Here is a 24,292-nt window from a genome sequence, read left to right as displayed (position 1 = left end):
GCATTAGTGGCTCACCGCTGCCTCTAGGACATAATACAAATTCTTCTGTTTGGCACTTCAAGCTTTTCACAACCTGGCCCATTCACATCATTTCATCTTCCCTTCTACCCTTTTACTCAAGCTGTCTCATGTCTAGAATATTTTTCCTCCTCACCTGAAAAAATACCTAGCTTCTTTCAAAGCACATATTGGAAACCAACTCCTACAGGAGGCCTTTCCTGATCTCAACTATAAATGTTCTTCCTTAGTCCCCTCCTACCCTCTGAAAAAATTACTTTGTATTTACTCTCTATATATGTTATTCTTACTTATCTATGTATATATTGCTTTTCTCCAGAACAATATAAATTCTTTGAGGGCAGAGATAACTTTGAATCCCTAGTGTCAGGTACATAGTAGGTAATCAATAAAGGCTTGCCAAATTCAATTGAATGATCTTAAATTAATGGAATTCTAGAGTTGGAAGGATTTCAGAGAGGACTGACCTAAATCAATACTATTCTATGAAATTACTGATGAGTGGTTTTTATTCCCTACTTAAAGACCTCCAAAGATTATTATCCAAGATGGCCCATTCTCTTTCTAGAGAACTTTTATTAAAAGTTTTCCTTCTGCTGAAATAACTTGATCCCTACATAATGCATACCCATTGGTCCTAGTTCTCTCTTCAGTGCTAAACACAAACCTAATCCCTTCTCCACATGATAACCTTTCAAATAACTCAAAACATATTTCCCTAAAATAGTTGAAAAACTCCCACCAAACCTCTAGGTTATTTGGGTTTTTGTTTTTGTTTTTTGGAGGGGTGGTAGTTCTATCTGTCTCAGACATCCATAAGGTTTACAACACTCAACACACCCTCACCTTCTGCCTGGCACACCCACCCCTGTCCCTTTTCTATATTATTCCATATACGGAATTTTCTATGCTGGAAACATACTATACTCAACTAATATTCACTGACCAATATTTATGCTAATAAATGACATTTATGTAGAAATTTAAGGTGTGTATCTCACTTGGTTCTTGCAATAATGAGTTATAATTCCCATTTAAAGATGAGGATAATGATGCTGACAAAGGTTAAGTACTTTCCTAAGGCACAAAGAGAGCATCAGAGGTAGAATTCAAACCCAGATCTTCTTCAACACAAGGTTATCATTCTTGGGAGACAGCATGATAGATACAGTGGAAAAAAAATACTGATCTTATAATCACAAGACCTGGCCCCAACCTACCTTTCCATTCTTACTATACATTGCCCCACTTCATTCATTCTACAATGCAACCAATTTGCCTTTTTTACTGTTCCACAAAAAATTCCTTAAGTTGTCACCATCCCTTTGCACTGCACCCCTATACTTGGAATATTTTCCCTTCCTCATGTTCATCTCTTAGAATCCCTAGTTTCTTTCAAGACTCAGGTCAAGTATCACCTTCTACATGAACCTTGCCCCAATAAATACTTTGTAATTTTTTTTGATATGTCTCCCTTGGTAGAAAGAAAGCTCACTGAGACAGGGCCTCAGAGGACATATAGTCCAAACCACCACCCAATTCAATCATATCCTATAAAATTCCTCATAAGTGGTCATTCAGTCATTGATGGGTTTGCCATTTTTTTTTTTTTGGTTTGCCTTTTTTTAATAAAAGCCACTAGGTTCCAAAACAACTGCAAAGAACCAGGACATTCACATAAGTCTTTCCTTACACAGGCTTAAACATCCCTAGTGTCTTCAAGTCTTTCTTTGTATGTAATAATTTTGAATGCCTTCAACATTCTGATTACCATGGACAAGTATCAGCTTGTCAATGATTCTTTCTAGAATGTGGCACTCAGAATTGGGTACAGTAATTCAGATATGGTTTCTCCTTTTCCAAGTGCAAAGTATATCAGGTCTATAACCCTTCCCACCCCCATGCCACCATCACCTCACTATGAACAGTAATAGAGCCTAAGAGAATATTAAGTCTTTTAGCAGTCACCTTACACTACCTAGCTTTCAGTTCACGAAAACCTCAGGTCTGGTAAAAATCAACCTGCTTTGAAAAACTTGACTATCATCTAGCTTGGCAACTCCTACTGCTGGTACTGTAGCCACAGTCCCTTTTTTCTCAGCTGAAAAGAAAGTTCTTGTCACCAAAGTGCTTAGCACTGTCAAATGTCTCATCAGAAACTGATATGACATTATCAAATGGGCATTTAAAAAATGGAAAGGGCATTAAAAAAGAGGCATTAATATCTGCTTTGCTGCTGTATCTTGGAAGCATCAGTGACTCTTTCCCATCTGACTTGCAGCTGGAACCTTCCATATGTGTAGTCTTCCCCTATTAAAATGTGAACTCCTCGAGTACAGGGACTGTCTTACTTTTCTATTTGTATCCCCAGGGCTGAACATACTGCTTTGCACAGAGTAAGCACTTAATAAATGCTTCATTCATTTATAAGAAGTCAGACTGTTTACCGACTTGCTATATAAGAGATTAGAATAGTTTTAGTAAACATCTTAGTTGGGGATCAAATCAGCCTATCCCACTAAGTCTATTCCTAAATATCCCAAGACCAAGTTTGGTTCCGTATTGCCTTACTCAAGTGCCTCAGTTGGTCTATAAGTATGATAAACATTGCTCGTGGATACAGGACCAGAAGATGAGGCAGCCCTACCTAGAATTAGCCTAACTATCCAAGAAAATCCTGGATATTCTGGAGACAAAGCTAAAATTACAAGCCCTGATAGTGATAACCTTGGAGGTTCAACTTGAATCTTGCAACATGGCCATCTAACTTTCCTATATTTATTCACCTACTATTCTATGCTTCTTTTGCATTCTCTATGAATGTGAACATGTGTACACACACACACACACACACACACACAACTGAATTAAATGCAGAAAAGCCCACAACTCTTAGTTAGAACTTTATTTAACCTAACCACCACTCATCTTCTTTGTAGCAAATACGTTGACTCTAAGTATTCTGTGAATTGTTATGTAATCTTTGTTTTTATAATTCTCATAACACAAATCCTAAAATAAGGTCGTTTCTTCAGCTTAAGATTCAATAGTTTTTCTTAAATCCCCCAAGAATTATTTCTTTGAAGATCAGATTTATCATCCAATAAAATCCTTGATCTGACAGACTGTAACACCGCATCATAAACGACTAAGGTCACAATGTCAATCACATAGTTCCAGGTACATGGATACTACAATTTTAAAGGATAAGTAATTTACCTTAAAGAGAACTTATGAACAAATGAATGAAAATGCATTTCTATGCAAAGATAATAGAAGACTGGAACTGAAAGCTGGAAGGCACCTCAAAAAATCATCTATTCCAAACCCACACATTTTTTAAAAATTTATTTAATTTATTTAATATGTTTAGTTTTCAGCATTGATTTTTCACAAGAGTTTGAAATACAAATTTTCTTCCCATTTCTACCCTCCTCCCCACTCCAATATGGGATATATTCTGGTTGCCCCATTCCCCAGTCAGCCCTCCCTTCTGTCACCCCACTCCCCTCCCATCCCCTCTTCCCTTACTTTCTTGTAGGGCAAGATAATTCTATGCCCCATTGCCTGTGTATCTTGTTTCCTGGTTGCATGCAAAAACTTTTTTTTTTTTGAACATGTTTTTAAATTCCAAATTCTCTCCCCTCTTCTTTCCCCACCCACCCTCCCTAAGGAGGCAAGCAATTCAACATAGGCCACGTGCGTATCATTATGAAAAACCCTTCCACAACGCTCATGTTGTGAAAGACTAACTATATTTGGTCCTCCCTAACCTATCCCCCTTTATTGAATTTTCTCCCTTGACCCTGTCCCTTTTCAAAAGTGTTTGTCTTTGATTATCTCCTCCCCCATCTGCCCTCCCTTCTATCATCCCCCCTTTCTTATCTTCTTCCTCCTTCTTTCCTGTGGGGTAAGATACCCAATTGAGTGTGTATGATATTCCCTCCTCAAGTCAAATCCAATGAGAGCAAGATTCACTCATTCCCCCTCACCTGCCCCCTCTTCCACTCCTACAGAACTGCTTTTTCTTGCCACTTTTAAGCAAGATCATTTACCCCATTCTCTCTCTCTCTTTCTCCCTCTCTCAATATATTCCTCTCTCATCCCTTAATTTGATTTTATTTTTTTAGATATCATCCCTTCATATTCAACTCACCTTGTACCCTGTGTGTGTGTATTCCTTTCAGCTACTCTAATACTGAGGTCTCATGAATCATACACATCATCTTTTCATGTCGGAACGTGAACAAAACATTTCAACTTTAGTAAGTCCCTTGTGATTTCTCTTTCTTGTTTACCTTTTCATGCTTCTCTTGATTCTTGTGTTTGAAAGTCAAATTTTCTATTCAGTTCTGGTCTTTTCACTGAGAAAGCTTGGAAGTCCTCTATTTTATTGAAAATCCATATTTTGCCTTGGAGCATGATACTCCGTTTTGCTGGGTAGGTGATTCTTGGTTTCAATCCTCCAGAATATCATATTCTAAGTCTTCGATCCCTTAATGTGGAAGCTGCTAGATCTTGTGTTATCCTGATTTTGTTTCCACAATACTCAAATTGTTTCTTTCTGGCTGCTTGCAGTATTTTCTCCTTGACCTGGGAGCTCTGGAATTTGGCAACAATATTCCTAGGAGTTTTCTTTTTGGGATCTTTTTGAGGAGGCGATCAGTGGATTCTTTCAATTTCTATTTTACCCTCTGGCTCTAGAATATCAGGGCAGTTCTCCTTGATAATTTCTTGAAAGAGAATATCTAGGCTTTTTTTGATCATGGCTTTCAGGTAGACCAATAATTTTAAAATTATCTCTCCTGGATCTATTTTCCAGGTCAGTGGTTTTTCCAATGAGATAGCTCACACTGTCTTCTACTTTTTCATTCCTTTGGTTCGGTTTTATAATATCTTGATTTCTTGGGTCAGCTAGGTGGCACAGTGAGTAGGAGCACTGGCCTGAGAGCCAGAAGGACCTGAGTTCAAATCCAGTCTCAGATACTTTGACACATTTGCTACCTGTGTGACCTTGGGCAAGTCACTTAACCTCAATTACCCTACCTTCCCTCCACCAAAAAAAAAAATTTTTTTTTTTTAAATCTTGATTTCTCATTAAGTCACTAGCTTCCACTCGCTCCAATCTAATTTTTAGGGTAGTATTTCCTTCAGTGGTCTTTTGGACCTCCTTTTCCATTTGGCTAATTCTGCCTTTCAAGGCATTCTTCTCTTCACTGGCTTTTTGTAGCTCTTTTGCCATTTGAGTTAGTCTATTTTTTAAGGTGTTGTTTTCTTCTGTGTATTTTTCAGTATTTTTTTGGGTCTCCTTTAGCAAGTCATTGACTTGTTTTTCATAGTTTTCTTGCATCATTCTCATTTTTCTTCCCAATTTTTCCTCTACTTCTCTAACTTGCTTTTCTATCCTTTTTGAGCTGTTCCATGGCCCAAGACCAGTTCATGTTTTTCTTGGAGGCTTTTGATGTAGGCTCTTTGACTTTGTTGACTTCTTCTGGCTGTATGTTTTGGTTTTTGTCACTAAAGAAAGATTCCAAAGTCTGAGTCTGAATCTGAGTTCATTTTCGCTGCCTGGCCATGTTCCCAGCCAACTACTTGACCCTTGAGCTTTTTGTCAGGGTGTGACTGCTTGTAGAGTAGAGAGTACTTTGTTCCAAGCTTGAGGGGCTGTGCTGTTGTTTTCAGAGCTTTTTCCACACAGCAAGCTCTGCCACATCAGTGCTCCTCCTCCCCCAAGACTCGCCAACCCTGACCTTGACTCAGATCTTAAGTAGGCTCTGCGCTCCCTCTCAGATCCGCTACTTAATTCCTCCCACCACATGGACCAGGGGCCAGAAGCAACTGCAGCTGTAGTTCTGTAGCTGCACCACCTCTGCTGCCCCCCGGGGTGGTGGCCGAACCACGAACTCCTTTCACTCTGTCCCCTGCAGCTTTTCCCACTGACCTTCTCTGTTGTCTTTAGTGTTTGTGGGTTGAAAAGTCTGGTAACTGTCACAGCTCACTGATTCAGGGCGCTAGGGCCTGTTCTGCCCAGCTCCTGGTCTGGTTGGTCCTACAGCCGCCCACGCTCTGCTCCGCTTCCAGCTCCCTTCGCAACAGACCTTACCCAGCGACCATCCAGGCTGTCCTGGCCTGGAGCCCTGCTTCCCTTTGCTATTTTGTGGGTTCTGCAGTTCTAGAGTTTGTTCAGAGCCATTTTTATAGGTTTTTGGAGGGACCTGGGGGGGGACTCAAAGCCGCCATCTTGGCTCTGCCCCCAACAAATGTCCAAACCCACACATTTTACAGATAAGGAAATCAAGGCCCAGAGTTTAAATGACGTGCCTGGGAAAAATCACAAATTTAACATAAGCTAAGAGCTATATGAGGTCCAGAATGTTCAGTCAATTACTAGGAAAGCAACAACTAGAATTCAGGTCTCCTGATTCCCATTTCAACGCTCTACATTTTACAGTGGTATCAAACTCAAATTGACTTAGAAAACCATAAAATTAACATTATTTATGTTGTATTGTATTTTTATTTTATTAGACATTTTCCAATTACATTTTATGCTAGTTCTGAGAATTTTGCAGAACTGTTTCCAGCTGACAGGCATTGGGTTTAATACTTCCACTGGACAATATCACATTGCTCGGTATGCGTCATTTTCAAGGTACCTTAATGTTAACTAAGGCAACTAAGGCAACTAAGGTCTCTTCCTAGCTTCAGAATGCTAAATTCCTAAGTTTAACTGGCAAAACTAGACAACCTTCTCGAAACTTGCACATGGACTATGTCACAATTATAAATTTCATTTTAACTTGATATGTCATGTAGTACATATTTTTAGTGGAAATTTTTCCTGCGAAGTTAACAGTAACTCCCTAACTTTAAATTATTTTAATAGTGTAAATGAGAACCTTCACTACAAAAAAATTCTCATAATCTTAGAAAATAACAACTTTCATTTACATAAAACATTAAGATTTACTAAACACTTTTCCCTATGGCCAGTATTATTTTTCTTATTTTACCCATAGCAAATGACCAGCCTATTTTTGTTGAAATTCAAATCCAAGTCTCTAGACTTTAACTCTAACACACTCCACTAGCCATGAACTCTTGTGTCAAGGTGAACTTTTTCAATTCAATTCAGCAAACACTTATTAATTACTCTCTATGTGCAGAATGCTGCTCAGTTCTGTGGGAAACATATAGTTTATAAAAAATCACAGATCTATAGCTGGGAGTCATCTCCAGGCCAGCCTATCCAAACCCCTCATTTTACAAGGTAGGAAACTGAGGTCCCAGGAAGTCAAGTGATTTGCCCAAGGTCACCACAGATAATAAATTATCAGATGTAGGTTTTGAAACCAGGTCATCTGACTCAAAAACACTCAACTACTGTTCTTTCCACAGGAGACGCGACTGTACTTGCCTTCAAGAAGTTTACCATGTACTGGGAAGCATAACGTAAACAAAATTATAGGGCAAAAGAATGTGTAATTGCTTTAAATCAGCATATGGGGAAAGGGAAGGGAATAGGCACTTATAGAGTGCCTACTATATGCCAGGCTAAACACTTTATTTTTACAAATATTATGTCATTTGATCCTCACAACAACCTTGCAAGAAAGGTGCTATTATTATTCCTATTTTGTAACTGAGAAAAACAGAGGCAAACAGAAGTTAAATGACAGGAGATTCAGGGGAAGGAAGCTCATTATTGATTAGGAGAATGCGTTCAAGAAAATTTCATGGAGTTATTAGCATTTAAGATTTATAGGCAGAAGTTTTTAAAGGGGTGGTAATTACAGGGTGGCATTCTTCAAGGCACAGGAATCACAGAATTTTGGAGTTAGAAGGAACTTCAAAAAGTAAGTTTGGAAATTTTTATGAAAAAGGATTTCTCTCTACAACATAAACACAAATAGTTATCCAGACTTGGCTTAAAGAGTTCAAGTGAAGGAGAACCCACTATCATGCATCAGAGGCAACTCATTCCACTTCTGAATAGCTCTAATCATTAGAAAATGTTTCCTTATATCAGGTTTAAATTTGCCTGTTTACGACTTCCACCTATTGTTCCTAATTCTACCCTCTGAGAACAACCAGAACAAGTCTAATCCCTTTTTCTTCATACCCATTCAACTATTTGAACATAACTATTATGTTTCCCCTAAGTCTTCTCTTCCCTGGGCTAAATTAATATCCCCAGGTCCTTCACTGGATCTTGATACAGTATGAACTCAAGACTCTTCATATCCAGGTTGCCTTCCACTGGACACTCTCCAACTTATTGATGTCATTCCTAAAAGGTGATGCACAGAACTAAATACAATACTCCAGGATTAGCAAAAGCAAAGAAAGTATAAAGTTCAACATATATTCAGGGAATATTAAGTATTCCATTTTGGCTAGAGCACAGAGTAGCACAAAATAAGGCTGGAATAATAGCAGGGTAGTACTAGATCACAGAAAACACTAAATGCCAAGGAAATATAGTAATATTTAGTGTAGGTAACGGTGTAGCGCAGTGAAAAAAACACCAGATTTGCAATTAGTGAATCTAGACTCAAATCCCTACCTGTGTGACCTTGGGCTGGTCACAACTATTGTGGGCCTCAGTCTCTCACCTATAAGATTAGGAGCCTGACTAGATAGCCTGTACTGTCTCTTCCATTTCTAAACTATGATTCTATTATCCTATGGAATGCTGAAAGGTTTAGAAAAGTGACATAAGAAAGACAAGCCTGGCTGTGGTGTAAACTTACACAGGTAGCAAATTCAAATAGAAAAGTAGGCCACTGCATACAATTCCTGAGGGTCAAATTTCAACTTAGAAAACCACATATTAACATTATCTATGTTCTTTTGTATTGATATTTTTTTAAATATTTCCCAATTATATTTTAATCAGGCTCAGGACTATTGTGCTGCCTGCAATGTTTGCCACATCTGTTGTAAAGAACTTTTTAAGAAAGTGGATGTTTAAGAAAGTAGAGGCAGAATGTCTTGTTAGAGGGCTACTGCAATTGTTCAGGTGAGTGGCAATAAGGATGGCAGCAATGAGAACTAAGCAAAGGAGAAATAGAAGAGATCATGCAGCTAGAATGTTATACAACTGAACCTAAGGTCAATTTCTGAAATACTATTCCAATAACAAGTAATTCTCTCATATAACCTTTATCATATGTCAAAATACAAGCATCAGAGTTTATACTTGGATCTCTAATTAGGAAAATGACTAGAGAGCAGAAAATCTATCCAATAACTGATCCCTTTCATTAATCTTGAAAAAGTCCACAGACTATACATACATTTTTAATTAGCCTATGGCTATTTCAAGAATTCCTTTTAAAGAATAACAGAGCAGGGGGGAAACAAAAGAAAAAGCACTTTAAAATCCCATAGCAATACCTACTGCAGCATTAAAACATACTACAAATCTAACATTCTAGTTTTTAAAAATTTAAAGATAAGATGACCCAAAATATGCATATGGCAGAAATAAGAACAAAACAGTATAAAGAATTTAAGGAGAGTCTAATTCAAAAGCAGACTCAAAGACATCTTTTAAAAAGAAAATTGGTTGTTCAGTAGTACTACTGAATTAGTATTACTCACTTTTCAAAAACTTCTAAAAGTGGGTTTCATTTTACTTAACACAGAATTACTACAAAACCAGAATTACTAGAAATTAAAAGAATAGGATCAAGCCTAATTAACTGAATATCCATATTGTTAAACCTGAAAATTTGGTTGAAGGAAACAACAGAGCTAGGTGATAGAAAAATCCATGTTGTTTATTATTTTCCCTTAAAGCATAGCGGAGCTAGCTTACTTGTACGTACAAGGAGTCAGAGCATAGGCTCTGGCTGCCTGAACAAAGCAATGAGAAAACTTATATACGTTATTTTAGCAGAGCTGGCAAGCCTGTATGACCTCATTTTTATGACCCCCATGTATGTTTAACCATGATACAAGAAGAGGATTTTCCTTAATGAAATAGATTGTAAATACAACAAATTAGATAGTTGTCAAAGTGTCAATTGGATTTGTAGCCCCAGGATCTCTGTGTTTAATTGGCCATTAACATTCCACCACATAGTATATGCCCATAAAATATTAAGATAAGGAAAAGTCACATAATTCAAGATAGTGTCTGGGCTCAAGGTTTTCACCCTTAATGACCATGGACAGAGCAAGAAATGCTCCATCTGGATTTGTTGATACAAGAGAACAAAGAGACTGTTAGGATCAGGCTTTTCTTCTGGTTAAGTAGTTCAGGCCCTGAGTCTTATTGAAATTACAAAAATGATATAAAATAGTATAATATTTTCCACATTTCCTCCTTTTGGTCAAAGGTAAGCTGAAAGCTTCACCTGAAGACCAATTAAGGTATGGAAAAACCTCTATCTTCCTCAGGGGTAAAGTTGTAAAAATCCTTATCTAGGTGGATTCAGGTTTTTTTTTTTCTCTTTCTGTGTTTGGACATCCCCAGAGATGCACAGTAATTATAAACTACTTGTAAACAAGCAGGGGGAGCAAGTTGCAAGGGGTATCAGTAGGGAGCATAATGGGGAAACTAGAACACCTAAGTAAAATAAGCTAAAGATATCAAAGGTACAAGTAAACAGTCTTGGGAATGCAAGGGACTCAGAAAGGGAAAGAGCAGTTCTTCGTTCAGGTTCTGGTCCAGGCTCTTGGGAAGGTTGCCTGCGTCTGATGCTGTCCCCTTCAGGCTCTTTGAAACCGGAGGGCAAGGTGTCCTATGGGCTCAGATGTCCACTCAGGAGCACGGGCAATCATCAGATGTGATAGAAGGATCAAGGAGTCCATATCCACAAGTTGGCAGCTATAGAAGTAGTCAGATCTGACAGGAGCTCTCAGAACACATGTAATTTGATAATTGAGAGAAAAACAGCACACCATAGGTCCCAGCCACTCAGGGCTAAGTTCAAACAGTACAAATACAAAGTAGCTTTAAATCCCAGTTACATATTTCCAATGTCCATTTAAAGCAAAAAAAATTTTTTTTCAGATGCCTGATTGTGGTTATCTGGTTCCTAGATAGTAAAAGAGAGTTCTGCTTCTCTGGTTCAGATCTAGAAATCTTCAGACAATTCTAACTTAATATAACTTAATCACTTAAATTTGGCTCTCCTTCTTTTAACTTCAGAGTATTTCAGTTCATATATCATCTACTGTTTCTAACCTTACCTAAATTTTGTACCTGGTATAAGAGTCCTTTAAAATATAAAGGTCCAACCATAAATTGAACTCATCTTCCTTTTAAAATCATCAGACAGATACCTTAATAAAGGAGATATAATTTCACTTGTACTATCTTATACAATTTCCTTGTGCAAAAATCCACATTTAAGATCTTACTACATAAACACACTTATTAGCTTGAATTTCCATGACTGATAAATTTTGGAGCCAATCATACACATCTGTATATAATTCTTAGAGGAATCAATTTGGTCCTATTGCCTTTTCCTCTCAAAATTTGCTATCCTATTTAATTAGACATTTATCACATTACATCTTTGTCTTATTACTGTGTCTAATCATTTCCTCCTTTTGGAGGATGTTATCTCTATATCCTTCTGATCTTTATCTGGCCATGAACATAGGTTAAAATTGTAAGCTATTCATTCCTGTATCCTATTATAATAACTCAGAGATATTCCAATGTCCATCTATTACCTAATAGATTTAACATTGTGCTTACAAAACTTCCTGATAATATAAGTCTGCTATGAAAGAAACGAGGGACTATGTCATATATCTTAACAGAAGGAAAGAACTTCCTTAGCTGTTTGATTCCAGGCATGAGTCATATCTGTTAGCCAATCATATAGCCATTAGATGCTGAAAGCAGGGCTTAGGAGTAATCAGGTGGGGATTTTCCTTTTCAGAAAGGAAATGGCAGAACTGGGAAATAGAGTCAGGAAGATCCTACCTAGGTTGTGTCCAAGGTCGTCTTCAAGACTTTCTCCCAGGCATAGACATCCACCTTTAAGAATTCTCAGTCTGTAATGCCTGCCATTCCACTACTGGCTTCATGTGACCTATACCTGTAATCAGAGCTTAAAACAATATTAAATTGTAGTCCCATAAAATCTTAAATAGCAAATAAATATCCTTCAGATAGGACTGTCCCAAATTTCATTGAGCTAATAATTAACAAGTCAAGCTACATAACATTTCCAGCTTCTAAATACTTCCTCACACTCTTTTCCAACTTGCTAAATCATCTGAAACTATCATTCTCAGGACAGGGGAGGCTTAGCTAACTCCCATTTGTCCCCTAACTTTCTCATCTGCCTTTCGTATCCCCTCAAGTTTTTATTTACCTTTCCAACCTATTACTCAGTGTCACTTTACATTTCAACCATAACACAAAACAACTCATAAGTTAGTACCTTTTACTGACATAACTGTGTATACTGGAATCCCATTCCAGCTTGCTTAAACAAACAAAAGAGGTTAATGACTGACCTCACAAGTCAATGGATTTGTCCCTGTTAATTCCTTCTGGAGGGAAAAAAAGAACACTTCAGGAATTGAGTCTTATACACATTGTTAAGCAATAACTCTCGCTTAAAATCACAAAAACATTTTCCAAAATACTTCTAGAATTGTTTACCTAAACTGAAGATGTCTCTGATTTAGTCACAGTAATTAATTACACTATTTGTGTCAATACCCAATTGCTCTTCTATCACTTCACAACATTCAAGAACTCTATCTTGCATAAATACAATACAACTTTAAAATCCCAGCCCTAGTCCATGGGATAATGATTCAACCCTACATCATAAAACTTCTCTTCCCTTTCTAATTATTCTCATTAACACTTTAGAAACCATATTTTCTTTCATTTGACTATACAAGAGTACCAATATAACCAGTCATTTGATTAAAACAACAAGATTTTACATATTTGCATTTATCCAATTTCCCATTTTTTCAAAAAAACAACTTCTTTCACAATGGTAACAGATTCTGGCAGATAATTTCCCTTTTGTCACTACCTGCTTATTTCTGATTAAAGAGATCTGCCACATCATCTCCCCCTGAGGGTGGGTTCTTTCCCATCAGATGGCAAGCTTCACTAATAAGAACTGTATCCTTAAGACCCACATCCTCCTCGAAACCTAATCTTATCCTAAAAACATCACCTTTGCTGACTTTAAAAAGCCAGGTTTGAGACCCCTACTGTTCTTTCTTTCAGTAAAAACTCAAATCCCAGTAATTGTTGCCCCTCCCCTTTCCTTCCCTTCTGACAGGTGGGCTAAGGTGAATCTTCTTATCTAAACTAAGGGCGGGGAGGAATAAGGAATTCAGACTGTCGTTTCCAACCTCCTTACTCAAAAAAGAACCTTGAATAAGACATTGAATGGGCACTTCTATAGATAAGCATTAATTCTAATAATTCTAATTAGGTTCTCACCCAGAAACTCCGAGAACTCACAATAGGTTTGAACTGCAACCAATTGGCTTACAGGTGGAAATTCAGCGGGCCTTCCAAAATTACACAAAAAGATTTTACAGAACATTTTCCAAAAATATTTTCCTTAAAGCAAATTAATCCTTAAATGCTGGAATTCATTAACTAAGCTGGTACCAAATGTCCTCATTCTCAAATATTGCCCAGAATTCCTAGATATTACAAAGTTCCTTAGTCAAAAAGTGTTATAATGTGAGGACACTTAATTTCTATAAATTACATACTCAATTAAATTTACCTTATCACAATAATAAAGTTTACCAGGACTTTAAAAATAAAAAGCTTTTTCCATAAGAATTCCTCTACACAGAAAACCACACAAGATTGATAAGAATTCATGACTAGATGGTTTCAAAAGTTCTTGTTTCAGTTAAAAACCTCAATTTCTTAATTAACTACGATTCTTAATCTAACAACATCCAGATTATAAGAGGAATTATTTTAATCACTAGTGGTAACATTTTAATTTCTAAGGCCCAATACTCTTAGCATTGTAAAAGATTACCACATTTTTCAGTATTGCTGTTACATCTGTTTGTCAAATTACACAATTTAGAAATGTAACAGCGCCCTAAACATAATTATGCATTTTAAAACTTGAAACAACCCATTTATCAGTTAGGTGAACATATTCCTAAATCTCCTTGCACAGAGAATCTTTCATCTCATCATTTGAAACTATAACTTTAAATCACCAGATATATTCTCATAATAGAAAATTTTTCACACAGAAAGTCTGTTCTCATGGTTAAATATTAGTATTATTAATTATTTACTTGTTATAACCACATATAACAGTTCCAAATTTTATCACATCCCTTTGGAAACCCAATTCACATATATCAAAATCAGATTAAAATTGCTATAATATCGTTTCTTACCACACAATGGTCTTCTCAAATTCCACAATCTAAGAGAATTTTTGGGAACGCAATGCAAGTTTAGAAACACAGAAACAATAATTTTCAAATGACGTCTATTGCATTTCCAGATTACCACATATAGAAATTATTCAGCTTATTACTTTTGGTATTTAAAAACCACTTCAAAAGTTAACAATTACATTAAATCAGAGAGAGATAATAATAATGTTGTATTTAACATATACCAGACTTTGTGTTAAGCATTTTACAATCATTATCATTTTGATCCCGTAACAACCATCATTATTACTTTCCCTTTAAAACTCAGGAAACAGGTCAAACAGAGATTAAAATACAGTTTTGCAATTGGAACAAGGAGTGTAAAGTTACCTAGAGAAGTTACCTAGAGCAGAAGCTAGTATCCCAGTGGTGACAATTCTGGGAGGCAGAAAGTCCAAATCCATCTACCTCACCCTTCCCCCACAACTGCAGAAGTTACTGAGCCTAGGGCGGTTTGCAGCTGCTGGGGACAGAGTGGGCAGAATGCATAGGACCTGGGTGACAATTCCAAACTTTGCCAAAAAGAATGGGCTACAAAGGTACCCAGGGCACAGGACTGTCAGAATACTGTCAGTCTGTGAATTTCTGTCCTTCTCCTCCTTTTGCCAGGTGGGGAAAGGTGATTTAAGTTTTCCCTACAGTTCTCCTGCATTCTCTTCTCCTAATCTGATTTGGGAGGAAAGGAGTTTGTTTAGCTGCTCTAACTTTTACTGCAGCTCTGGCTCGGTCAGAGACAGGACAATGGTGAAAGATCCCAATGATTGTAACTCAAGTAACTTCACCAAAGTGATCAGCAAGAGTGAGCTCCTGGAGGGATTTTACAGTCTCAGGAGTTCCGTCCCAAAATCCAACTAACCAATTTCCAAACTTTTAATGAATAATCAATCCCAGAATATGCTAAAATGTTTCAGCTCTATTTTTTCTTCAAGTTCGGCTGGCCAGGCCAAACATTGAAAAAAGGAAATAGAGTCTCTGTTTCCCTAACTGCAGCCTTAGAATTCTCTGGCTACCTGCGTTTCAGATTTTACACGGTATAGACATTTCACAGCACACGCTCTCACACAGACAGTTAACAGACAATTAACAAAACAAATACAGAACAAATACAGACTGAGCTCAGAGTTTAAACAACAGAGAATTAGAAGCTTTCATGAGTTAGCTATTAACACCCCTATGGTCTTTGGGGAAGCCTTGGCGTTCCTGATTTTTCTGACTCTCCATATCCTATCCCTTAGGAAGGGGGAAAAGGGAGATGGAGGAGGACTAGGACAGGTAAAGGAAGGCGAGGAGTAAGGATAAAATGCATTTATCCTCCCCATAATCAGAGCCTTCAAGGTAAGGAAGCAGGAATAGGGCAGAAGGCAAAAACAGAGCCCTTAAGGGAAAGGGGGAAAGGGGCGGGGAGGGAAGAGAGAGAGGAGGCAACGGTAGCAGAACAGAGTTACCTCTCTCAGGATCAGAGCCCTTCCTGGGAGGCAGAAGGGGAGGGAAAAAGCAAAGTGCAGTTTTTCTCCCCAGGACCAGAGCCTCCAAGCGAAGGAAGAGAGGGAGTGGAGGAACAGTTGGACTTCTAATTCTAGTTTTTGACTGATCCATAGTTAATTTTCTAGATCAATCAGTGTTTCCAGGGGATCTATGTGCGTTTGACCGCAGATCTGTGTTTTACCACAGATTTGATCCCTGCCCCCAGAGCTAGCTTAAAGGGAATTTCCAGACTTCAACCAATTCTGTGGGAGTTCTTTTTGGAAGCTGGGAAGAGAGACAACTTACCCCACCTTGTCAAGGCCAAAATTCCAGGAAAAATTAATCCTATGGCGCCCAAAAGCATTGGCAAGGTTGGGCTGCGTTGTCCTGTTTCCATCATTTCCATCCGAAAGTCACGGCACCATAACTGTTAAACCTGAAAATTTGGTTGAAGGAAACAACAGAGCTAGGTGATAGAAAAATCCATGTTGTTTATTATTTTCCCTTAAAGCATAGCGGAGCTAGCTTACTTGTACGTACAAGGAGTCAGAGCATAGGCTCTGGCTGCCTGAACAAAGCAATGAGAAAACTTATATACGTTATTTTAGCAGAGCTGGCAAGCCTGTATGACCTCATTTTTATGACCCCCATGTATGTTTAACCATGATACAAGAAGAGGATTTTCCTTAATGAAATAGATTGTAAATACAACAAATTAGATAGTTGTCAAAGTGTCAATTGGATTTGTAGCCCCAGGATCTCTGTGTTTAATTGGCCATTAACATTCCACCACATAGTATATGCCCATAAAATATTAAGATAAGGAAAAGTCACATAATTCAAGATAGTGTCTGGGCTCAAGGTTTTCACCCTTAATGACCATGGACAGAGCAAGAAATGCTCCATCTGGATTTGTTGATACAAGAGAACAAAGAGACTGTTAGGATCAGGCTTTTCTTCTGGTTAAGTAGTTCAGGCCCTGAGTCTTATTGAAATTACAAAAATGATATAAAATAGTATAATATTTTCCACAATATAAACTCTTGTCTTCCCCCAACCTGTCATTAAAAACCACTGTTAGAGAAACAAGGCTAGAGCCTACACTGTGGATCAATTTTCTTTTTTTTTCCTTTTGTAGGTCAATTTTCATTCCACTATCAGCCAAACTGTACTTTGCTAAAATACCATAAACTTAGTAATGAGTTTGTTCCCCTGTCTATACTTTAAAAAATGTCTATACTATGTGAAGATACTCTTAAGAAATGTAAGGAAGTAGTTATTCCTAAGGAATGTGCAAAAGGGAGAAGGATATCATATATAATATCAATGTACTACATAAGATGATTCATTATAAAGCAACCTGTCACATATTCAGGAGGATGCTGCATATGCAATGTATTTTGCTGAATGAATATTTCTCAAGTTAAAAATGAACACCACTACTACTTTGTGGAGATAACTACTGAACTTTGAGCTACTTCACTTGTCCATTCAATGGACATGAATCACTAAAGAATGTTTTCACCACTGCCCCAGTTCTTTCGTGAGAAACAGTTTTTGTAGTAAATGTCTGGTGTGTGATGTTGCCTAAATTTTCAATAGGAGGCAACTAGGTGGCTCAGTAGATAGAGCACAGGATCTTGGGTCAGGAAGATCTAAATTCAAATCTGGCCTCAAACACGTACTAGCTGTGTGATCCTGGGCAAGTCACTTAACCTCTATTTGCCTTAAATCCACTGGAGCAGTAAATAACAAACCACTCCAGTATCTTTGCCGAGAAAACCCCATGGGCAGTATGTATGATCCACAGAGTCTCAAAAGGTCAAATATGACTGAACAACAATAACAAAAATTTTCAATATGGCTTATATAAAAAAAGATTACTATTTAGAAAGTAAATAAATAGTAAAAAACTGGTTCGGTGCATTGCCCACCTTCCCCGCAGCCATAGTAGCCTATTGGAGACAGGCTGGACTCAGCTATATCCGATATTCCCAGATCTGTGCAAAAATGGTAAGAGATGCGCTAAAGACTAAATTCAAAGCAAATGCTGAAAAAGCTTCTAGGAGCAGGGTAAAAAAGGAGTAATGTAACCTGACAAACGCTACATTTTCAAGGTGAAGCTTTTCAGTTATATGCTATGGCATATTGGAAACTGTCTCACTTCATGTTTGGCTTTTGAGAGGAAAATACATGTCTGTGTAGATTGACATGCCAATAAACTAAGCCCTGATTCAAAAAAAAAAATAGTACAAAACTGACAGACTTGGCTAGCAGTTTTTCTTCATTATATAGCTTCTATATACAACAAAATTCAGTTTTTATGAATATCATTTTAATGAAAATATAAGTTTTGTGGCACAATCATGATCATGGTAACTTAAAATTTTAAATCTTCCTAATGCCTGGGAATTGTTAATAACTCTCAGTAACTTTCTACCAGTTAAGAAGTGTTTCAAATTTACATTATACAAGAGTCAGGTTTTCTATTTAATAATTTTACCAGGCCAGGTAGAACACTATTTCAACAAATACTATTTTAAATTAAATATTTGCAGGATTTGTAATTTCACTAGCATAGGTACTTTCCCTACTCAACCCCTCTTTATTTATTTAATAGACAGTCTTTGAGAGTTGTAGAACCTTAAAAAAAAAAAAAAGCCATTGCCTTGCAGCCAACCTGCTGACGAGTTTCTCCGAATTTAGCTAGACTGGCCCTCAGACAACAGGGATGTAATCCATCATTTGACCCACACACCAAGCTTTTCCAAGCTCAGTAGACCTTTCTAGGGCTTGAACTCCACTTGCAGTGCCCAGCTCCATTATAACAACAAGCAAAATAAACAAAATTTTTTTCATGTTTAGTGCTCAATGGACTTGAGAGTGCCTCATTCCCCAATGGGAATGAGCAATGCTGAAAAGAAAACGGCTTGGTCATAAAAGTAGAAGTAAAAGTTTATAGTATAGCAAAACCAGGCCAATTCTGCACTCCAAGAACCCACACTCAATGCTGTAGACATGTCAGAGCACCTGGGAAAATTATTTTGATGACTATCATATCACAAGTTTAGCTTGGATAATGTAATTAGTAAAGTAGTAGATTACGTTTCTAGTCTCCTAGTCTCCTTCAGAGCCTGTCTTTAACATTTCCCAGAGTTTATCAAGTTTGGAGCAGGAAAGCCAACCAGCCAAGAGCAATACGGAGCATTCTTGAGGGGGGAAAAATGTACATCTAACCCAAATCACCAACACAGCACTTGGATAATTATGTCCTATCCTCCCCTAACGTGACAGGTAGCCAAAAAACCCTACTCATATTTTCCAACGACTGTCTTTCTCACACTAACATTCCTGTCCTTTCCCATCTTACAGGCAGTTAAGAACTTACTTAACTTTTCTAGGGATTCTTCCCACCTGAACAGCCCTCATTCTCCCCTGTTTACCCATCCTGTGACAGGCATTTGCTTTGATTCTATTTTCCTAGGCAGTCAGAAATTCATTTTGTGGTGGAAATGTAAGTCCTCTTGGTTCTTACTGCCTCCCCCTGCACTTTTTAGGGGTAGGGGAAGGAGGGGGACACTGCCCATTTCTGTTTTTGTGGAAAATCTTATTCAAAAACCAGAATAACTTTGCTTTCAATTGATTCCATAAAAGTGGTTTTGCTCTACTATAAACTTTTACTTCTACTTTATGACCAACCTATTTTCTTTTCTGCATTGCTCATTCCCAATGTTAAGTCCTAATTCTAACCATTTCAGTCAAATTATCATAACCTCATTGGCTATTTTCTAGTCCCTCAATTTTCTCCTCTTCCTAAAATATTCTCAACAATCCAGATATTAATAATGCCATTCCAGACTAATACGTTCCAAATGGCATTTGTGAATGATCCAAATCAAATATAATCTTGTAACCAGTGCCTTCATAGTTACAGTATTTAATATACACACACTCATTTGTATGGATCCATTTTACTTTTCTCAAGCTAAGAATATTAATTATTGAATTAATATTCAATAAAGAATATTAAGGACATTGCCTGCAGAATCTTTTATAAACTCCAACAACCAAGTCCTGGAGTCCTGGTCTATGAAAGGTGCCCAAAGGACATTGAAAACTACCTTTCTTTTCTGAACCAGTGAAACCCAATTTCACTGCCACAGGAAACTCCTGTTAGATAACTTCCTCTCTACCAAAGCAGATCTGTACTGCTCAGCAACCCAGTCCTAGAAAGCTGCTTTGGGACAGTGAGAGGTTAAGTGATTTACCCAGGGCCACACAGCCAGAATGCACTGGGGTGGCACTAGAACCCAGCTCTTCTGGAGTCCAAAGGCCAGCTCTCTATCCACTAAGTGTGGCTGGAATGCTTAACGAGATTTAGTAAATGGCTGTCAAACTAAACAAGTGTCTATTGTGCACAAGGCACTGCTGGTACCTGAGGATACAAAGCGACAGACCCATTCTCTCAAGAGCTCATAGCAACAAGGTGTAATGGAAAGAACACTTGAGTTAGCCAATGTGAGTATGATCATCGTGTTGATTACCTACTCTTTATGGTTGATCATATAACAATTTCCTAAAGACAAGTTTCTAGCGCTCTTAAAACCATTCTCAATGAATAGCAAATTAAGTGAAACAAAGCACTGTATTATCCATTCATATCAATAATGCATAAGTAGTAGTCTAGGTATAAAATTTATATTTAACACCAGGAGAGTTAATTACATAGTAGCTAAATGTGTACTGAAAGTTAAAAGGCAAATTACTGCTAACACACCTCTAACTGCCTATAAATAGCAAAGAAATCAGGGATGTTCCAATACTTATATTTATAGGTTATCTATTTTTTTACAACAAAGAAAACTTCTAAAGTATTTTACAAAAACATTTTTAAAATTATTTTAAAAACCATTTCTAATTTACAAAAAAAGGGCTTTCTCAAGCAATAAACAATCTTGCATTTTCAGTCTCAAATACATCTTATATTATAAAAGTTTAGATGGGCTGTGGAATGTAGTAGATGCAGATCCACAAATAGGTATACCAAAAAGGTACAACTCTGCCTAAAAGGAGGAGAGAGTGTGATTTTATTTAGCCCTATAATCTTAAAATTTTATCTGAAGCCTAAACACCCAAAATTTCAACTCAAAAAGGGTAAAAAAAAAAAAAAAACCCTGGTAAGTGCCAAGACAAGAGTAAAGACCTATTACATCTACAGATGGTGAGGGCATTACTAGTAATTCAGCAGCACAAATTTTCCTCATAAGTATGAACAAGTATAGAAACTGAGAAGTGGAAGGAACTATGGAAATCAACCCTTTTCATTTTACAAAAGAGGAAATTAAGACCTGGAGAAGTTAGAAGCAGAGATAGGAACAGACTCTAGATCTGAGTGGGGGAAAAAGAGGCATTTGGGTAATAGGAAGAAGAGAATCAGAATCTGAATTGGAAAGGCCATCTAGTCCAACCTATACTTGGACAACTTCATCCAAAAAAAGATCTTTGCTGATGTGGGAGCCCATGACCCTCCTGAGGCAACTAATTCCATTATGGACAGCTCTAATTTTTAGGAAGTTTCTTCTTAAGTGGTAAGTCTTCCTCCACACAACCTCCATCCAATGCTCTCCCTTCTATCTATGATTCCTCCTAAATCTAGATTCTATGTTTCTAGTTCTGCACTTGGAAAACAGTTACCATGTTCTAAGAATTCTTTTCTCCAGGTTAAACATCTCCCCTCTACTTTAAGATTTCTTGAGGCCCTGCACTATCCTAGTTGCCCTCCAACCTTCTTTAACTGTGATGCCAGATCAAAACAGGACACTTCAGAAGTGATCTGACTAGGGTGGAGTTCAAGAAGCACTATCACCTCCCCGATCCTGGACACTTACGCCTCTCATCTTAATGGAACCTAAAATCATCCATTTTTACTACTATACTAAGCACAGTCCACAAAAACTCTAGATCTTTTTCCTATAAAATGTAACTAGTCAAGACTTTCCCCTTATCTTATATTTGTGATGTTGGTTTCTTTGAACCCAAATATAAACTTTTCTATCTATTAAATTTCATCATCTTAGATTTGGCCCAACATTCTAGCTTACTAAGATCTATTCTTCCATTATGTTAACTGTCTCTCCTTTCCTTTTATAATCTACAAATTTGATAAGCATGCTATCAAAGCCTTTAACAAATTAATAAATAAGTGAATCATTTTCTAAAACTCTTAATTTCATAGCATGCCAGCTGTACATAAAAAACTGGAAGAACCATGAAACAGTATTAAAAACATTATTTATAATACACGCTAAGGCCAACATGAACACATACACAAAAGATATTTATCCCTTTTCCAAACCTGCTCTCACTGGTTATCAGGAACAATAGAAATGTATTAAACTTTCAAAAGAGAATAATTTTGTTTTTTGTCCAAATAATTTAGCCAAAATTATTTGAGAACTGACAAATCTGTTATAATTTCTTTAGAATTCACTTTTAAATAGAGTGAAATTACAAACTGACAAATTTGTAAGAAAGCCTGGAAACTTGACTTCAATCAAGTATAAGATCAACTTGGTTAACATGCAAAAGACATGCATTTTCAAACTATTTTTATACCTCTGAGAAACCTTAACCCTGATTTGCAACACCCACAGGGTTAATGAACAGGTTAGAATACAAGAATGAATAGAGCATACCATAGGTGCTTTTTCCTATGAGAACATTAACTTCACCAGCTTAGGTGCAAAAGTTCAAAGTCTTTCCGGAAAAGTCTTCCTGAACCCTTAGCAGCAACAGAACACATACTGAACACCTACTGTGTGCTAGGTGCTAAGGATACAATCGACCTTTCCCTCAAGGAGTCAACATTCTACCGGGATGATGAATATAAGTAAATATTTCTCCTATTATCTTATGATTAGCGTGCCTTCGTCCACCTCTGTTCTGCACCACTTCTCCAGCTATGTGTTTGAACTGTTGCCAATCTGTGGCTCTGCTGCTGTTCTTACACATTAAACATCTTTTCTGTCCTAACACCCACCCAGAAGGATTATGGTGTATTTGTTTAATAGAAACACTTCTTCCAAGAGTGATTCCTTTTCCATTCTTCTCGGTCTCAATATAAAAAATGCAATTACAACCTCAACTTCTATCAAGCTCATGTAAGATAGGTCCAACTACAGACTGTCGCTTGCTCTTCCTCTCACTCAAGTCCCTCCTCCCAGGGTAGTTTCTCCTTCCTTACTTCCCCAGCATCCCTGATTCCCCCATGGACTAGGTGGGGGTGGGTCTGATCCGCAGATGGAGAGTCTCTTTAAAAAGTTAACAACCTACCAAAAAAAGAGGGTGAGTGAAAGCGGCAACCTACTCTCCCCCCCCACCCCGCCCCAATTACTTGATCCAATCGGTGAATAAAACTAGACCAGTACTTTTCCTAATCTTCCACAAGATGAACACGTGCAGCCAGGACGAAGTTGGCTCTCCCACCCAACGGTCAGGGGGACGCCGGGGGGCACCAGGGGACGAAGAGGAGCAGGAGTCCCTGCGGGGGCTGTTGGTTACCCCCAGCCCGGGAGACGAGGCCGTGCCGGGGAAGCCTAACTCACTCGCCCGCGCCCCACAACTGCGCTGGACAACAGGACACCAGAGCGACGCGGCCGGCAAGAACCGGGCCGGGAGGGGCCTGCGGGGGCCCGGACGGAACGCCGGCGCCGACGGGACGGCCCAGGGCGGGGAGGGACGGGGTAGGGAGGGGTTCAGGCCCCTCGCCCCCTGGGAAGGCGGGCGAGCCGCGCAGCAGCCGCAGAAGGTAAGGGGCCAGGAGGGCTGGGGACGGCGGCCGAGAGTGGCGGGTACCAGGGGCCCGACCCTCTCCTCCTTCCCTTCCTCCCACCGCGGGAGCCCCGAGGCCCTCACAGGACCGGGATTCCGGGACTGCGGGCCAGCGCCCCGCAATGCAGCTGGAATCCGGACCCGCTTCTTCCCTCACCTCACACTGCCTCAGCAGCCGCTGCCGCCGCCGCCGCCGTCGTCGTCCGAGCCATTTTTTACCTCAGCCGTCTCAGCAGCCTCCGCCGACAGTCCGCGGCCAGCCTAGGAGCCGCGCGTCACTTCCGGCTCGGGAAGAGCCGCCCCCACGGTCTGATGATTGGCTGGCGCGGATGGCCTACCTGGGCCAGTGGGCGGAGCCCGGGCGAGTCCGGTGAGGCTCCAACTGGGGGGGAGGTGGGCTACACCGGGAGATGGAGCCGGACCGCGGTCGCCCCAAGCTCCTCGCCCCGAGCCCGAGGATGTTCGTTCCCCCTTTGCGTTCAAGCCGCCTGCATTCCCGTGCCCCTGACGGCCAGCCTGCTCCTCCGAAGGGACTGCCCCGCTCTTTCCCCCCTCG

General features: G+C 38.8%; 1 protein-coding gene across 2 annotated transcripts in view; it reads right to left on the bottom strand.

Moving 5' to 3' along the window:
* The window catches only part of PIK3C2A (phosphatidylinositol-4-phosphate 3-kinase catalytic subunit type 2 alpha), a 170,782-nt gene extending 146,758 nt beyond the window's left edge, over nt 1-24,024 (bottom strand). For both annotated transcript variants that reach the window (XM_036762752.1, XM_036762753.1), the window contains exon 1: nt 23,894-24,024. The gene's annotated coding sequence lies outside the window, so the exon portion shown is untranslated. The remainder of the gene's footprint in view (nt 1-23,893) is intronic.
* Between the last annotated feature and the right edge of the window lie 268 nt (nt 24,025-24,292).

This window comes from Trichosurus vulpecula, chromosome 6, assembly GCF_011100635.1.
Source record: "Trichosurus vulpecula isolate mTriVul1 chromosome 6, mTriVul1.pri, whole genome shotgun sequence".
In the NCBI taxonomy this organism is placed as follows: Eukaryota; Metazoa; Chordata; class Mammalia; order Diprotodontia; family Phalangeridae; genus Trichosurus; species Trichosurus vulpecula.
The sequence above is the reverse complement of the archived record's forward strand: the minus strand, read 5'-3'. Positions and strand labels throughout refer to the sequence as shown.